The sequence below is a fragment of the Oncorhynchus tshawytscha genome, unplaced genomic scaffold (assembly GCF_018296145.1).
Source record: "Oncorhynchus tshawytscha isolate Ot180627B unplaced genomic scaffold, Otsh_v2.0 Un_contig_3726_pilon_pilon, whole genome shotgun sequence".
Classification (NCBI taxonomy): Eukaryota; Metazoa; Chordata; class Actinopteri; order Salmoniformes; family Salmonidae; genus Oncorhynchus; species Oncorhynchus tshawytscha.
Window position 1 is genome coordinate 68127 of NW_024608917.1, and position 18319 is coordinate 86445.

An 18319-nucleotide genomic window follows, 5' to 3' on the forward strand; every position below is an offset into this window, starting at 1 on the left:
GTTATGGTTTTATAAAGGGTTATGTCCAGTATGGGTTATGGTTTTATAAAGGGGTAAGGTCCAGTATGGGTTATGGTTTTATAAAGGGGCAAGGTCCAGTATGGGTTATGGTTTTATAAAGGGTAATGCCCACTATGGGTTATGGTTTTATAAAGGGTAATGTCCAGTGTGGGTTATGGTTTTATAAAGGGTAAGGTCCAGTATGGGTTATGGTTTTATAAAGGGGTAAGGTCCAGTATGGGTTATGGTTTTATAAAGGGGTAAGGTCCAGTATGGGTTATGGTTTTATAAAGGGGTAATGTCCAGTATGGGTTATGGTTTTATAAAGGGTCATGTCCAGTATGGGTCATGGTTTTATAACGGGGTAATGTCCAGTATGGGTTATGGTTTTATAAAGGGGTAATGTCCAGTATGGGTTATGGTGGTATAAAGGGGTAATGTCCAGTATGGGTTATGGTTTTATAAAGGGTAATGTCCAGTATGGGTTATGGTTTTATAAAGGGCAATGTCCAGTATGGGTTATGGTTTTATAAAGGGTAATGTCCAGTATGGGTTATGGTTTTATAAAGGGTAATGCCCACAAATGGGTTATGGTTTTATAAAGGGTAATGCCCAGTATGTGTTATGGTTTTATAAAGGGTAATGTCCAGTATGGGTTATGGTTTTATAAAGGGTAATGTCCAGTATGGGTTATGGTTTCATAAAGGGGTAAGGTCCAGTATGGGTTATGGTTTTATAAAGGGGTAAGGTCCAGTATGGGTTATGGTTTTATAAAGGGGTAAGGTAGGGTATGTGTTATGGTTTGATAAAGGGTTATGGTTTTATAAAGGGTAATGCCCACTATGGGTTATGGTTTTATAAAGAGTAATGTCCAGTATGGGTTATGGTTTTATAAAGGGTAATGTCCAGTATGGGTTATGGTTTTATAAAGGGGTAAGGTCCAGTATGGGTTATGGTTTTATAAAGGGGCAAGGTCCAGTATGGGTTATGGTTTTATAAAGGGTAATGCCCACTATGGGTTATGGTTTTATAAAGGGTAATGTCCAGTGTGGGTTATGTTTTTATAAAGGGTAAGGTCCAGTATGGGTTATGGTTTTATAAAGGGGTAAGGTCCAGTATGGGTTATGGTTTTATAAAGGGGTAAGGTCCAGTATGGGTTATGGTTTTATAAAGGGGTAATGTCCAGTATGGGTTATGGTTTTATAAAGGGTCATGTCCAGTATGGGTCATGGTTTTATAAAGGGTAATGTCCAGTATGGGTCATGGTTTTATAAAGGGGTAATGTCCAGTATGAGTTATGGTTTTATAAAGGGGTAATGTCCAGTATGGGTTATGGTTTTATAAAGGGTCATGTCTAGTATGGGTTATGGTTTTATAAAGGGTAATGTCCAGTATGGGTTATGGTTTTATAAAGGGTTATGGTTTTATAAAGGGTAATGTCCAGTATGGGTTATGGTTTTATAAAGGGGTAATGTCCAGTATGGGTTATGGTTTTATAAAGGGGTAATGTCCAGTATGGGTTATGGTTTTATAAAGGGTAATGTCCAGTATGGGTTATGGTTTTATAAAGGGGTAATGTCCAGTATGGGTTATGGTTTTATAAAGGGGCAATGTTCAGTATGGGTTATGGTTTTATAAAGGGTTATGGTTTTATAAAGGGGTAATGTCCAGTATGGGTTATGGTTTTATAAAGGGTTATGTCCAGTATGGGTTATGGTTTTATAACGGGGTAATGTCCAGTATGGGTTATGGTTTTATAAAGGGGTAATGTCCAGTATGGGTTATGGTTGTATAAAGGGGTAATGTCCAGTATGGGTTATGGTTTTATAAAGGGTAATGTCCAGTATGGGTTATGGTTTTATAAAGGGCAATGTCCAGTATGGGTTATGGTTTTATAAAGGGTAATGTCCAGTATGGGTTATGGTTTTATAAAGGGTAATGCCCACAAATGGGTTATGGTTTTATAAAGGGTAATGCCCAGTATGTGTTATGGTTTTATAAAGGGTAATGTCCAGTATGGGTTATGGTTTTATAAAGGGTAATGTCCAGTATGGGTTATGGTTTTATAAAGGGGTAAGGTCCAGTATGGGTTATGGTTTTATAAAGGGGTAAGGTCCAGTATGGGTTATGGTTTTATAAAGGGGTAAGGTAGGGTATGTGTTATGGTTTGATAAAGGGTTATGGTTTTATAAAGGGTAATGCCCACTATGGGTTATGGTTTTATAAAGAGTAATGTCCAGTATGGGTTATGGTTTTATAAAGGGTAATGTCCAGTATGGGTTATGGTTTTATAAAGGGTTATGTCCAGTATGGGTTATGGTTTTATAAAGGGGTAAGGTCCAGTATGGGTTATGGTTTTATAAAGGGGTAAGGTCCAGTATGAGTTATGGTTTTATAAAGGGGTAATGTCCAGTATGGGTTATGGTTTTATAAAGGGTCATGTCCAGTATGGGTTATGGTTTTATAAAGGGTAATGTCCAGTATGGGTCATGGTTTTATAAAGGGGTAATGTCCAGTATGAGTTATGGTTTTATAAAGGGGTAATGTCCAGTATGGGTTATGGTTTTATAAAGGGGTAATGTCCAGTATGGGTTATGGTTTTACAAAGGGTAATGTCCAGTATGGGTTATGGTTTTATAAAGGGTAATGTCCAGTATGGGTTATGGTTTTATAAAGGGTAATGTCCAGTATGGGTTATGGTTTTATAAAGGGGTAATGTCCAGTATGGGTTACGGTTTTATAAAGGGTAATGTCCAGTATGGGTTATGGTTTTATAAAGGGTAATGTCCAGTATGGGTTATGGTTTTATAAAGGGTTATGGTTTTATAAAGGGGTAATGTCCAGTATGGGTTATGGTTTTATAAAGGGGTAATGTCCAGTATGGGTTATGGTTTTATAAAGGGGTAAGGTCCAGTATGGGTTATGGTTTTATAAAGGGGTAATGTCCAGTATGGGTTATGGTTTTATAAAGGGTAATGTCCAGTATGGGTTATGGTTTTATAAAGGGTAATGTCCAGTATGGGTCATGGTTTTATAAAGGGGTAATGTCCAGTATGAGTTATGGTTTTATAAAGGGGTAATGTCCAGTATGGGTTATGGTTTTATAAAGGGGTAATGTCCAGTATGGGTTATGGTTTTACAACGGGTAATGTCCAGTATGGGTTATGGTTTTATAAAGGGTAATGTCCAGTATGGGTTATGGTTTTATAAAGGGTAATGTCCAGTATGGGTTATGGTTTTATAAAGGGGTAATGTCCAGTATGGGTTATGGTTTTATAAAGGGTAATGTCCAGTATGGGTTATGGTTTTATAAAGGGTAATGTCCAGTATGGGTTATGGTTTTATAAAGGGTTATGGTTTTATAAAGGGGTAATGTCCAGTATGGGTTATGGTTTTATAAAGGGTAATGTCCAGTATGGGTTATGGTTTTATAAAGGGTAATGTCCAGTATGGGTTATGGTTTTATAAAGGGTAATGTCCAGTATGGGTTATGGTTTTATAAAGGGTAATGTCCAGTATGGGTTATGGTTTTATAAAGGGTTATGGTTTTATAAAGGGGTAATGTCCAGTATGGGTTATGGTTTTATAAAGGGTTATGTCCAGTATGGGTTATGGTTTTATAACGGGGTAATGTCCAGTATGGGTTATGGTTTTATAAAGGGGTAATGTCCAGTATGGGTTATGGTGGTATAAAGGGGTAATGTCCAGTATGGGTTATGGTTTTATAAAGGGTAATGTCCAGTATGGGTTATGGTTTTATAAAGGGCAATGTCCAGTATGGGTTATGGTTTTATAAAGGGTAATGTCCAGTATGGGTTATGGTTTTATAAAGGGTAATGCCCACAAATGGGTTATGGTTTTATAAAGGGTAATGCCCAGTATGTGTTATGGTTTTATAAAGGGTAATGTCCAGTATGGGTTATGGTTTTATAAAGGGTAATGTCCAGTATGGGTTATGGTTTTATAAAGGGGTAAGGTCCAGTATGGGTTATGGTTTTATAAAGGGGTAAGGTCCAGTATGGGTTATGGTTTTATAAAGGGGTAAGGTAGGGTATGTGTTATGGTTTGATAAAGGGTTATGGTTTTATAAAGGGTAATGCCCACTATGGGTTATGGTTTTATAAAGAGTAATGTCCAGTATGGGTTATGGTTTTATAAAGGGTAATGTCCAGTATGGGTTATGGTTTTATAAAGGGGTAAGGTCCAGTATGGGTTATGGTTTTATAAAGGGGCAAGGTCCAGTATGGGTTATGGTTTTATAAAGGGTAATGCCCACTATGGGTTATGGTTTTATAAAGGGTAATGTCCAGTGTGGGTTATGGTTTTATAAAGGGTAAGGTCCAGTATGGGTTATGGTTTTATAAAGGGGTAAGGTCCAGTATGGGTTATGGTTTTATAAAGGGGTAAGGTCCAGTATGGGTTATGGTTTTATAAAGGGGTAATGTCCAGTATGGGTCATGGTTTTATAAAGGGTCATGTCCAGTATGGGTCATGGTTTTATAAAGGGTAATGTCCAGTATGGGTCATGGTTTTATAAAGGGGTAATGTCCAGTATGAGTTATGGTTTTATAAAGGGGTAATGTCCAGTATGAGTTATGGTTTTATAAAGGGTCATGTCTAGTATGGGTTATGGTTTTATAAAGGGTAATGTCCAGTATGGGTTATGGTTTTATAAAGGGTAAGGTCCAGTATGGGTTATGGTTTTATAAAGGGTTATGTCCAGTATGGGTTATGGTTTTATAAAGGGGTAAGGTCCAGTATGGGTTATGGTTTTATAAAGGGGCAAGGTCCAGTATGGGTTATGGTTTTATAAAGGGTAATGCCCACTATGGGTTATGGTTTTATAAAGGGTAATGTCCAGTGTGGGTTATGGTTTTATAAAGGGTAAGGTCCAGTATGGGTTATGGTTTTATAAAGGGGTAAGGTCCAGTATGGGTTATGGTTTTATAAAGGGGTAAGGTCCAGTATGGGTTATGGTTTTATAAAGGGGTAATGTCCAGTATGGGTTATGGTTTTATAAAGGGTCATGTCCAGTATGGGTCATGGTTTTATAAAGGGTAATGTCCAGTATGGGTCATGGTTTTATAAAGGGGTAATGTCCAGTATGAGTTATGGTTTTATAAAGGGGTAATGTCCAGTATGGGTTATGGTTTTATAAAGGGTAATGTCCAGTATGGGTTATGGTTTTATAAAGGGGTAATGTCCAGTATGGGTTATGGTTTTATAAATGGGTAATGTCCAGTATGGGTTATGGTTTTATAAAGGGTAATGTCCAGTATGGGTTATGGTTTTATAAAGGGTAATGTCCAGTATGGGTTATGGTTTTATAAAGGGTTATGGTTTTATAAAGGGGTAATGTCCAGTATGGGTTATGGTTTTATAAAGGGTTATGTCCAGTATGGGTTATGGTTTTATAACGGGGTAATGTCCAGTATGGGTTATGGTTTTATAAAGGGTAATGTCCAGTATGGGTTATGGTGGTATAAAGGGGTAATGTCCAGTATGGGTTATGGTTTTATAAAGGGTAATGTCCAGTATGGGTTATGGTTTTATAAAGGGCAATGTCCAGTATGGGTTATGGTTTTATAAAGGGTAATGTCCAGTATGGGTTATGGTTTTATAAAGGGTAATGCCCACAAATGGGTTATGGTTTTATAAAGGGTAATGCCCAGTATGTGTTATGGTTTTATAAAGGGTAATGTCCAGTATGGGTTATGGTTTTATAAAGGGTAATGTCCAGTATGGGTTATGGTTTCATAAAGGGGTAAGGTCCAGTATGGGTTATGGTTTTATAAAGGGGTAAGGTCCAGTATGGGTTATGGTTTTATAAAGGGGTAAGGTAGGGTATGTGTTATGGTTTGATAAAGGGTTATGGTTTTATAAAGGGTAATGCCCACTATGGGTTATGGTTTTATAAAGAGTAATGTCCAGTATGGGTTATGGTTTTATAAAGGGTAATGTCCAGTATGGGTTATGGTTTTATAAAGGGGTAAGGTCCAGTATGGGTTATGGTTTTATAAAGGGGCAAGGTCCAGTATGGGTTATGGTTTTATAAAGGGTAATGCCCACTATGGGTTATGGTTTTATAAAGGGTAATGTCCAGTGTGGGTTATGGTTTTATAAAGGGTAAGGTCCAGTATGGGTTATGGTTTTATAAAGGGGTAAGGTCCAGTATGGGTTATGGTTTTATAAAGGGGTAAGGTCCAGTATGGGTTATGGTTTTATAAAGGGGTAATGTCCAGTATGGGTTATGGTTTTATAAAGGGTCATGTCCAGTATGGGTCATGGTTTTATAAAGGGTAATGTCCAGTATGGGTCATGGTTTTATAAAGGGGTAATGTCCAGTATGAGTTATGGTTTTATAAAGGGGTAATGTCCAGTATGGGTTATGGTTTTATAAAGGGTCATGTCTAGTATGGGTTATGGTTTTATAAAGGGTAATGTCCAGTATGGGTTATGGTTTTATAAAGGGTTATGGTTTTATAAAGGGTAATGTCCAGTATGGGTTATGGTTTTATAAAGGGGTAATGTCCAGTATGGGTTATGGTTTTATAAAGGGGTAATGTCCAGTATGGGTTATGGTTTTATAAAGGGTAATGTCCAGTATGGGTTATGGTTTTATAAAGGGGTAATGTCCAGTATGGGTTATGGTTTTATAAAGGGGCAATGTTCAGTATGGGTTATGGTTTTATAAAGGGTTATGGTTTTATAAAGGGGTAATGTCCAGTATGGGTTATGGTTTTATAAAGGGTTATGTCCAGTATGGGTTATGGTTTTATAACGGGGTAATGTCCAGTATGGGTTATGGTTTTATAAAGGGGTAATGTCCAGTATGGGTTATGGTTGTATAAAGGGGTAATGTCCAGTATGGGTTATGGTTTTATAAAGGGTAATGTCCAGTATGGGTTATGGTTTTATAAAGGGCAATGTCCAGTATGGGTTATGGTTTTATAAAGGGTAATGTCCAGTATGGGTTATGGTTTTATAAAGGGTAATGCCCACAAATGGGTTATGGTTTTATAAAGGGTAATGCCCAGTATGTGTTATGGTTTTATAAAGGGTAATGTCCAGTATGGGTTATGGTTTTATAAAGGGTAATGTCCAGTATGGGTTATGGTTTTATAAAGGGGTAAGGTCCAGTATGGGTTATGGTTTTATAAAGGGGTAAGGTCCAGTATGGGTTATGGTTTTATAAAGGGGTAAGGTAGGGTATGTGTTATGGTTTGATAAAGGGTTATGGTTTTATAAAGGGTAATGCCCACTATGGGTTATGGTTTTATAAAGAGTAATGTCCAGTATGGGTTATGGTTTTATAAAGGGTAATGTCCAGTATGGGTTATGGTTTTATAAAGGGTTATGTCCAGTATGGGTTATGGTTTTATAAAGGGGTAAGGTCCAGTATGGGTTATGGTTTTATAAAGGGGTAAGGTCCAGTATGAGTTATGGTTTTATAAAGGGGTAATGTCCAGTATGGGTTATGGTTTTATAAAGGGTCATGTCCAGTATGGGTTATGGTTTTATAAAGGGTAATGTCCAGTATGGGTCATGGTTTTATAAAGGGGTAATGTCCAGTATGAGTTATGGTTTTATAAAGGGGTAATGTCCAGTATGGGTTATGGTTTTATAAAGGGGTAATGTCCAGTATGGGTTATGGTTTTACAAAGGGTAATGTCCAGTATGGGTTATGGTTTTATAAAGGGTAATGTCCAGTATGGGTTATGGTTTTATAAAGGGTAATGTCCAGTATGGGTTATGGTTTTATAAAGGGTAATGTCCAGTATGGGTTACGGTTTTATAAAGGGTAATGTCCAGTATGGGTTATGGTTTTATAAAGGGTAATGTCCAGTATGGGTTATGGTTTTATAAAGGGTTATGGTTTTATAAAGGGGTAATGTCCAGTATGGGTTATGGTTTTATAAAGGGGTAATGTCCAGTATGGGTTATGGTTTTATAAAGGGGTAAGGTCCAGTATGGGTTATGGTTTTATAAAGGGGTAATGTCCAGTATGGGTTATGGTTTTATAAAGGGTAATGTCCAGTATGGGTTATGGTTTTATAAAGGGTAATGTCCAGTATGGGTCATGGTTTTATAAAGGGGTAATGTCCAGTATGAGTTATGGTTTTATAAAGGGGTAATGTCCAGTATGGGTTATGGTTTTATAAAGGGGTAATGTCCAGTATGGGTTATGGTTTTACAACGGGTAATGTCCAGTATGGGTTATGGTTTTATAAAGGGTAATGTCCAGTATGGGTTATGGTTTTATAAAGGGTAATGTCCAGTATGGGTTATGGTTTTATAAAGGGGTAATGTCCAGTATGGGTTATGGTTTTATAAAGGGTAATGTCCAGTATGGGTTATGGTTTTATAAAGGGTAATGTCCAGTATGGGTTATGGTTTTATAAAGGGTTATGGTTTTATAAAGGGGTAATGTCCAGTATGGGTTATGGTTTTATAAAGGGTAATGTCCAGTATGGGTTATGGTTTTATAAAGGGGTAATGTCCAGTATGGGTTATGGTTTTATAAAGGGTAATGTCCAGTATGGGTTATGGTTTTATAAAGGGTAATGTCCAGTATGGGTTATGGTTTTATAAAGGGTTATGGTTTTATAAAGGGGTAATGTCCAGTATGGGTTATGGTTTTATAAAGGGTTATGTCCAGTATGGGTTATGGTTTTATAACGGGGTAATGTCCAGTATGGGTTATGGTTTTATAAAGGGGTAATGTCCAGTATGGGTTATGGTGGTATAAAGGGGTAATGTCCAGTATGGGTTATGGTTTTATAAAGGGTAATGTCCAGTATGGGTTATGGTTTTATAAAGGGCAATGTCCAGTATGGGTTATGGTTTTATAAAGGGTAATGTCCAGTATGGGTTATGGTTTTATAAAGGGTAATGCCCACAAATGGGTTATGGTTTTATAAAGGGTAATGCCCAGTATGTGTTATGGTTTTATAAAGGGTAATGTCCAGTATGGGTTATGGTTTTATAAAGGGTAATGTCCAGTATGGGTTATGGTTTTATAAAGGGGTAAGGTCCAGTATGGGTTATGGTTTTATAAAGGGGTAAGGTCCAGTATGGGTTATGGTTTTATAAAGGGGTAAGGTAGGGTATGTGTTATGGTTTGATAAAGGGTTATGGTTTTATAAAGGGTAATGCCCACTATGGGTTATGGTTTTATAAAGAGTAATGTCCAGTATGGGTTATGGTTTTATAAAGGGTAATGTCCAGTATGGGTTATGGTTTTATAAAGGGGTAAGGTCCAGTATGGGTTATGGTTTTATAAAGGGGCAAGGTCCAGTATGGGTTATGGTTTTATAAAGGGTAATGCCCACTATGGGTTATGGTTTTATAAAGGGTAATGTCCAGTGTGGGTTATGGTTTTATAAAGGGTAAGGTCCAGTATGGGTTATGGTTTTATAAAGGGGTAAGGTCCAGTATGGGTTATGGTTTTATAAAGGGGTAAGGTCCAGTATGGGTTATGGTTTTATAAAGGGGTAATGTCCAGTATGGGTCATGGTTTTATAAAGGGTCATGTCCAGTATGGGTCATGGTTTTATAAAGGGTAATGTCCAGTATGGGTCATGGTTTTATAAAGGGGTAATGTCCAGTATGAGTTATGGTTTTATAAAGGGGTAATGTCCAGTATGAGTTATGGTTTTATAAAGGGTCATGTCTAGTATGGGTTATGGTTTTATAAAGGGTAATGTCCAGTATGGGTTATGGTTTTATAAAGGGTTATGGTTTTATAAAGGGTAATGTCCAGTATGGGTTATGGTTTTATAAAGGGGTAATGTCCAGTATGGGTTATGGTTTTATAAAGGGGTAATGTCCAGTATGGGTTATGGTTTTATAAAGGGTAATGTCCAGTATGGGTTATGGTTTTATAAAGGGGTAATGTCCAGTATGGGTTATGGTTTTATAAAGGGGCAATGTTCAGTATGGGTTATGGTTTTATAAAGGGTTATGGTTTTATAAAGGGGTAATGTCCAGTATGGGTTATGGTTTTATAAAGGGTTATGTCCAGTATGGGTTATGGTTTTATAACGGGGTAATGTCCAGTATGGGTTATGGTTTTATAAAGGGGTAATGTCCAGTATGGGTTATGGTTGTATAAAGGGGTAATGTCCAGTATGGGTTATGGTTTTATAAAGGGTAATGTCCAGTATGGGTTATGGTTTTATAAAGGGCAATGTCCAGTATGGGTTATGGTTTTATAAAGGGTAATGTCCAGTATGGGTTATGGTTTTATAAAGGGTAATGCCCACAAATGGGTTATGGTTTTATAAAGGGTAATGCCCAGTATGTGTTATGGTTTTATAAAGGGTAATGTCCAGTATGGGTTATGGTTTTATAAAGGGTAATGTCCAGTATGGGTTATGGTTTTATAAAGGGGCAAGGTCCAGTATGGGTTATGGTTTTATAAAGGGTAAGGTCCAGTATGGGTTATGGTTTTATAAAGGGGTAAGGTAGGGTATGTGTTATGGTTTGATAAAGGGTTATGGTTTTATAAAGGGTAATGCCCACTATGGGTTATGGTTTTATAAAGAGTAATGTCCAGTATGGGTTATGGTTTTATAAAGGGTAATGTCCAGTATGGGTTATGGTTTTATAAAGGGTTATGTCCAGTATGGGTTATGGTTTTATAAAGGGGTAAGGTCCAGTATGGGTTATGGTTTTATAAAGGGGTAAGGTCCAGTATGAGTTATGGTTTTATAAAGGGGTAATGTCCAGTATGGGTTATGGTTTTATAAAGGGTCATGTCCAGTATGGGTTATGGTTTTATAAAGGGTAATGTCCAGTATGGGTTATGGTTTTATAAAGGGGTAATGTCCAGTATGAGTTATGGTTTTATAAAGGGGTAATGTCCAGTATGGGTTATGGTTTTATAAAGGGGTAATGTCCAGTATGGGTTATGGTTTTACAAAGGGTAATGTCCAGTATGGGTTAGGGTTTTATAAAGGGTAATGTCCAATATGGGTTATGGTTTTATAAAGGGTAATGTCCAGTATGGGTTATGGTTTTATAAAGGGGTAATGTCCAGTATGGGTTACGGTTTTATAAAGGGTAATGTCCAGTATGGGTTATGGTTTTATAAAGGGTAATGTCCAGTATGGGTTATGGTTTTATAAAGGGTTATGGTTTTATAAAGGGGTAATGTCCAGTATGGGTTATGGTTTTATAAAGGGGTAATGTCCAGTATGGGTTATGGTTTTATAAAGGGGTAAGGTCCAGTATGGGTTATGGTTTTATAAAGGGGTAATGTCCAGTATGGGTTATGGTTTTATAAAGGGTAATGTCCAGTATGGGTTATGGTTTTATAAAGGGTAATGTCCAGTATGGGTCATGGTTTTATAAAGGGGTAATGTCCAGTATGAGTTATGGTTTTATAAAGGGGTAATGTCCAGTATGGGTTATGGTTTTATAAAGGGGTAATGTCCAGTATGGGTTATGGTTTTACAACGGGTAATGTCCAGTATGGGTTATGGTTTTATAAAGGGTAATGTCCAGTATGGGTTATGGTTTTATAAAGGGTAATGTCCAGTATGGGTTATGGTTTTATAAAGGGGTAATGTCCAGTATGGGTTATGGTTTTATAAAGGGTAATGTCCAGTATGGGTTATGGTTTTATAAAGGGTAATGTCCAGTATGGGTTATGGTTTTATAAAGGGTTATGGTTTTATAAAGGGGTAATGTCCAGTATGGGTTATGGTTTTATAAAGGGGTAATGTCCAGTATGGGTTATGGTTTTATAAAGGGGTAAGGTCCAGTATGTGTTATGGTTTTATAAAGGGTAATGTCCCATACCGGGGAGGTGTATGGGTTATGTGAAGGTTAGATGAAGGTTAGACCAGTTACCTTCAGTTTGTCGTGTGGGGGTTATGGTTGTGTTGAAAATTAGATGAAGGTTAGACCAGTTACCTTCAGTTTGTCGTGTGAGGTGTAAGGGGCCTCAGGGGCGTAGATCCTGAAGATGTCAGCCAGGCAGCAGGCCACCAGGAGCCGCACGTCCTTGTTGGGGTTCCTCAGGAAGAACTCTGAGGCCAGATGGAGAGCCAGGTTCAGATACTGCTGCTTCTCCTCCTCGCTGTCCTGGTCCATGTCCATGTAGGTCTTCACCACCATCTACAGAGAGAGAGATGATTGGTTAAGGTCTGGTCCATGTAGGTCTTCACCACCATCTACAGAGAGAGATGATTGGTTAAGGTCTGGTTCTTCACCACCATCTACAGAGAGAGATGATTGGTTAAGGTCTGGTTCTTCACCATCTACAGAGAGAGATGATTGGTTAAGGTCTGGTTCTTCACTACCATCTAGAGAGAGAGAGATGATTGGTTAAGGTCTGGTCCATGTAGGTTTTCACTAACATCTACAGAGAGATATGATTGGTTAAGGTCTGGTCCATATAGGTCAACTGGAATAAAACCAGCTCCCATTACTAATGTATCATTACTAATGTACAAGTGGAATAAAACCAGCTCCCTTTACTAATGTACAACTGGAATAAAACCAGCTTCCATTACTAATGTACAACTGGAATAAAACCAGCTCCCTTTACTAATGTACCACTGGAATAAAACCAGCTCCCATTACTAATGTACAACTGGAATAAAACCAGCTCCCATTACTAATGTACCACTGGAATAAAACCAGCTCCCATTACTAATGTACAACTGGAATAAAACCAGCTCCCATTACTAATGTACCACTGGAATAAACCAACTCCCTTTACTAATGTACAACTGGAATAAAACCAGCTCCCATTACTAATGTACAACTGGAGTAAAACCAGCTCCCATTACTAAAGTATCAGTACTAATGTACAAGTGGAATAAAACCAGCTCCCTTTACTAATGTATCATTACTAATACACCACTGGAATAAAACCAGCTCCCATTACTAATGTATCATTACTAATGTACAAGTGGAATAAAACCAGCTCCCTTTACTAATGTACAAGTGGAATAAAACCAGCTCCCTTTACTAATGTACAAGTGGAATAAAACCAGCTCCCTTTACTAATGTACAAGTGGAATAAAACCAGCTCCCTTTACTAATGTACAAGTGGAATAAAACCAGCTCCCTTTACTAATGTACAAGTGGAATAAAACCAGCTCCCTTTACTAATGTACAAGTGGAATATAACCAGCTCCCATTACTAATGTACAAGTGGAATAAAACCAGCTCCCTTTACTAATGTACAAGTGGAATAAAACCAGCTCCCATTACTAATGTACAACTGGAATAAAACCAGCTACCACTACTAATGCACAATTGGAATAAAACCAGCTCCCTTTACTAATGTACAAGTGGAATAAAACCAGCTCCCTTTACTAATGTACAACTGGAATAAAACCAGCTCCCATTACGAAAGTATCAGTACTAATGTACAAGTGGAATAAAACCAGCTCCCATTACTAATGTACAAGTGGAATAAAACCAGCTCCAATTACTAATGTTCAACTGGAATAAAACCAGCTACCACTACTAATGCACAACTGGAATAAAACCAGCTCCCTTTACTAATGTACAACTGGAATAAAACCAGCTCCCATTACTAAAGTATCAGTACTAATGTACAACTGGAATAAAACCAGCTCCCATTACGAAAGTATCAGTACTAATGTACAAGTGGAATAAAACCAGCTCCCTTTACTAATGTACAAGTGGAATAAAACCAGCTCCCTTTACTAATGTACAAGTGGAATAAAACCAGCTCCCATTACTAATGTACAAGTGGAATAAAAACAGCTCCCATTACTAATGTACAAGTGGAATAAAACCAGCTCCCATTACTAATGTACAAGTGGAATAAAACCAGCTGCCTTTACTAATGTACAACTGGAATAAAACCAGCTCCCATTACGAAAGTATCAGTATTAATGTACAAGTGGAATAAAACCAGCTCCCATTACTAATGTACAACTGGAATAAAACCAGCTCCCTTTACTAATGTACAAGTGGAATAAAACCAGCTTCCTTTACTAATGTACAAGTGGAATATAACCAGCTCCCTTTACTAATGTGCAAGTGGAATATAACCAGCTCCCTTTACGAATGTAAAAGTGGAATAAAACCAGCTCCCTTTACTAATGTACAAGTGGAATAAAACCAGCTCCCTTTACTAATGTACAACTGGAATAAAACCAGCTTCCATTACTAATGTACAACTGGAATAAAACCAGCTCCCACTACTAATGCACAACTGGAATAAAACCAGCTCCCACTACTAATGTACAAGTGGAATAAAACGAGCTCCCATTACTAATGTACAAGTGGAATAAAACCAGCTCCCATTACTAATGTACAACTGGAATAAAACCAGCTCCCACTACTAATGCACAACTGGAATAAAACCAGCTCCCTTTACTAATGTACAAGTGGAATAAAACCAGCTCCCTTTACTAATGTACAACTGGAATACAACCAGCTCCCATTACGAAAGTATCAGTACTAATGTACAAGTGGAATAAAACCAGCTCCCTTTACTAATGTACAAGTGGAATAAAACCAGCTCCCTTTACTAATGTACAAGTGGAATAAAACCAACTCCCTTTACTAATGTACAAGTGGAATAAAACCAGCTCCCTTTACTAATGTACAAGTGGAATAAAACCAGCTCCCATTACTAATGTACAATTGGAATAAAACCAGCTCCCACTACTAATGCACAACTGGAATAAAACCAGCTCCCTTTACCAATGTACAAGTGGAATAAAACCAGCTCCCTTTACTAATGTACAACTGGAATACAACCAGCTCCCATTACTAAAGCATCAGTACTAATGTACAACTGGAATAAAACCAGCTCCCATTACTAATGTACAAGTGGAATAAAACCAGCTCCCTCTACTAATGTACAACTGGAATAAAACCAGCTCCCTTTACTAATGTATGATTTGAATAGAACTAGATGAAACATAACATCAATCATTTTACGAGTTGTAAACTCTCATTCTCTCTCCCGCTCAACAGAGAGACTCAACTCCACTCGAAGAACGACCCCTAGCACTAGGACCCAGCAGACACCACTTCTTCCTCGGTGTGTCTCCAAGGCACAGAGCAGCAGTAACCAAGCTGCAGACAGGAGTGGAGGGGGGGATGGGTGCTGAAACACAGGCAGGAGAATGAGGGGAGAAGACAAGAGAGCTCAGCTTCTGCCCCTCTCTCTCTCTCTCTCTCTCTCTCTCTCTCTCTCTCTCTCTCTCTCTGTCTGTCTTTCTGCCTCCCTCTCTGTCGCTCTCTGGCTCAATCTCCCGAACGGCCTCTGGAGGCTGTGAAATCCTATGTTACACATGATAACAGGTCCTATGTAGCAGCCGGGCTACTACAGTTTAAGAGGTCTATTTCATAACAGAGAAACATAAGGCTTCTCCAATGGTAATATTAAGTAGTACCTGCATTCTTTATAATACTATATAATACTGTTGGTAAGGTTTATAATACTATATAATACTGTTGGTAAGGTATATAATACTATATATACTGTTGGTAAGGTTTATAATACTATATAATACTGTTGGTAAGGTTTATAATACTATATAATACTGTTGGTAAGGTATATACAAACATAAGGCTTCCCTTCTCCAATGGTAATATTAAGTAGTACCTGCATTCTTTATAATACTATATAATACTGTTGGTAAGGTTTATAATACTATATAATACTGTTGGTAAGGTATATACAAACATAAGGCTTCCCTTCTCCAATGGTAATATTAAGTAGTACCTGCATTCTTTTAACAATATAAAGCAATGGTGGAAAAGTACTTAAGTAGTACTTTAAAGTATTTTTTATATTTAAGTAGTTTTTTGGGGTTTATCTGTACTTTACGACTTAAATTCGACAACTTTTACAACACTACATTTCTAAAGGAAATAATTTTAGTTCTATAATGTATGTATAATGTAATGTTACTTCCTACATGTTCTCTGATAATCTAAAGTACTTGTTACATTTTGAATAGCAGGGCAGGGGGGGATTGTGAAATTCACCTGGTCATCCCTACTGCCTCTGATCTGGAGGACTTACTAAACAGAGAACATCCCTGGTCATCCCTACTGCCTCTGATCTGGAGGACTCACTAAACAGAGAACATCCCTGGTCATCCCTACTGCCTCTGATCTGGAGGACTCACTAAACAGAGAACATCCCTGGTCATCCCTACTGCCTCTGATCTGGAGGACTCACTAAACAGAGAACATCCCTGGTCCTCCCTACTGCCTCTGGTCTGGTGGACTCACTAAACAGAGAACATCCCTGGTTATCCCTACTGCCTCTGATCTGGAGGACTCACTAAACAGAGAACATCCCTGGTCATCCCTACTGCCTCTGATCTGGAGGACTCACTAAACAGAGAACATCCCACTGCCTCTGATCTGGAGGACTCACTAAACAGAGAACATCCCTGGTCCTCCCTACTGCCTCTGATCTGGAGGACTCACTAAACAGAGAACATCCCTGGTTATCCCTACTGCCTCTGATCTGGAGGACTCACTAAACAGAGAACATCCCTGGACATCCCTACTGCCTCTGATCTGGAGGACTCACTAAACAGAGAACATCCCTGGTCATCCCTACTGCCTCTGATCTGGAGGACTCACTAAACAGAGAACATCCCTGGTCATCCCTACTGCCTCTGATCTGGAGGACTCACTAAACAGAGAACATCCCTGGTTATCCCTACTGCCTCTGATCTGGAGGACTCACTAAACAGAGAACATCCCTGGTCATCCCTACTACCTCTGATCTGGAGGACTCACTAAACAGAGAACATCCCTGGTCATCCCTACTGCCTCTGATCTGGTGGACTCACTAAACAGAGAACATCCCTGGTCATCCCTACTGCCTCTGATCTGGAGGACTCACTAAACAGAGAACATCCCTGGTTATCCCTACTGCCTCTGATCTGGAGGACTCACTAAACAGAGAACATCCCTGGTCATCTCTACTGCCTCTGATCTGGTGGACTCACTAAACAGAGAACATCCCTGGTCATCCCTACTGCCTCTGATCTGGAGGACCCACTAAACAGAGAACATCCCTACTGCCTCTGATCTGGAGGACTCACTAAACAGAGACCATCCCTGGTCATCCCTACTGCCTCTGATCTGGAGGACTCACTAAACAGAGAACATCCCTGGTCATCCCTACTGCCTCTGATCTGGAGGACTCACTAAACAGAGACCATCCCTGGTCATCCCTACTGCCTCTGATCTGGAGGACCCACTAAACAGAGACCATCCCTGGTCATCCCTACTGCCTCTGATCTGGTGGACTCACTAAACACACATGCTTCCTTTGTAAATTATGTCTGAGTGTTGGAGTGTGGCCTCTGGCTATCCATAAATAAATAATAATTTGCTTAATATAAGGAATTTGAAATTATTAATTCTTTTACTTTTGATACTTAACGGATATTCCAAACCAAGAACTTTTACTCAAGTAGTATTTTACTGGGTGACTTTCACTTGAGTCATTTTCTATTAAAAAAGTTATCTTTACTTTCAATCCAGTATAACAGTTGGGAACCTTTTCTACCACCTCTATGAAGTCAAAAGCCCTGAACTTTGACTTGTCAGTCGTTACTGGGTCAGAACCCCCAGTTCCACTAACTCCAGTCAGGTCGTTACTGGGTCAGAACCCCAGTTCCACTAACTCCAGTCAGGTCGTTACTGGGTCAGAACCCCCAGTTCCACTAACTCCAGTCAGGTCGTTACTGGGTCAGAACCCCCAGTTCCACTAACCCCAGTCAGGTCGTTACTGGGTCAGAACCCCAGTTCCACTAACTCCAGTCAGGTCGTTACTGGGTCAGAACCCCAGTTCCACTAACTCCAGTCAGTCGTTACTGGGTCAGAACCCCCAGTTCCACTAACTCCAGTCAGTCGTTACTGGGTCAGAACCCCCAGTTCCACTAACTCTAGTCAGTCGTTACTGGGTCAGAACCAGACCAGTTTCTCCATGAACGTCACAGGCAGGCTACTCGTGGAGTGCAATTGTTAGAGCGTTGGACTAGTTAACTGTGCGGTTGCAAGATTGGAACCCCTGAGCTGACAAGGTGAAAATCTGTCGTTCTGCCCCTGAACAAGGCAGTTAACCCACAGTTCCTAGGCAGTCATTGGAAATAACAATGTGTTCTTAACTGACTTGCCTTAACTGAAAACTTGAAATTGGCCATTCCGATTAAATCGGTCGACCTCTAGCCTGAACGCCAAGCATCACGTCTGGAGGAAACCTGGCACCATCCCTACGGTGAAGCATGGTGGTGGCAGCATCATGCTGTGGGGATGTTTTTCAGCAGCAGGGACTGGGAGACTAGTC

At 38.9% G+C, this 18319-nt stretch overlaps 1 pseudogene; it reads right to left on the reverse strand.

Annotated features, from left to right (window-relative positions):
• LOC121843948 overlaps positions 1-12126 on the reverse strand; it is a 77335-nt pseudogene extending 65209 nt beyond the window's left edge.
• Positions 12127-18319: the final 6193 nt, after the last annotated feature.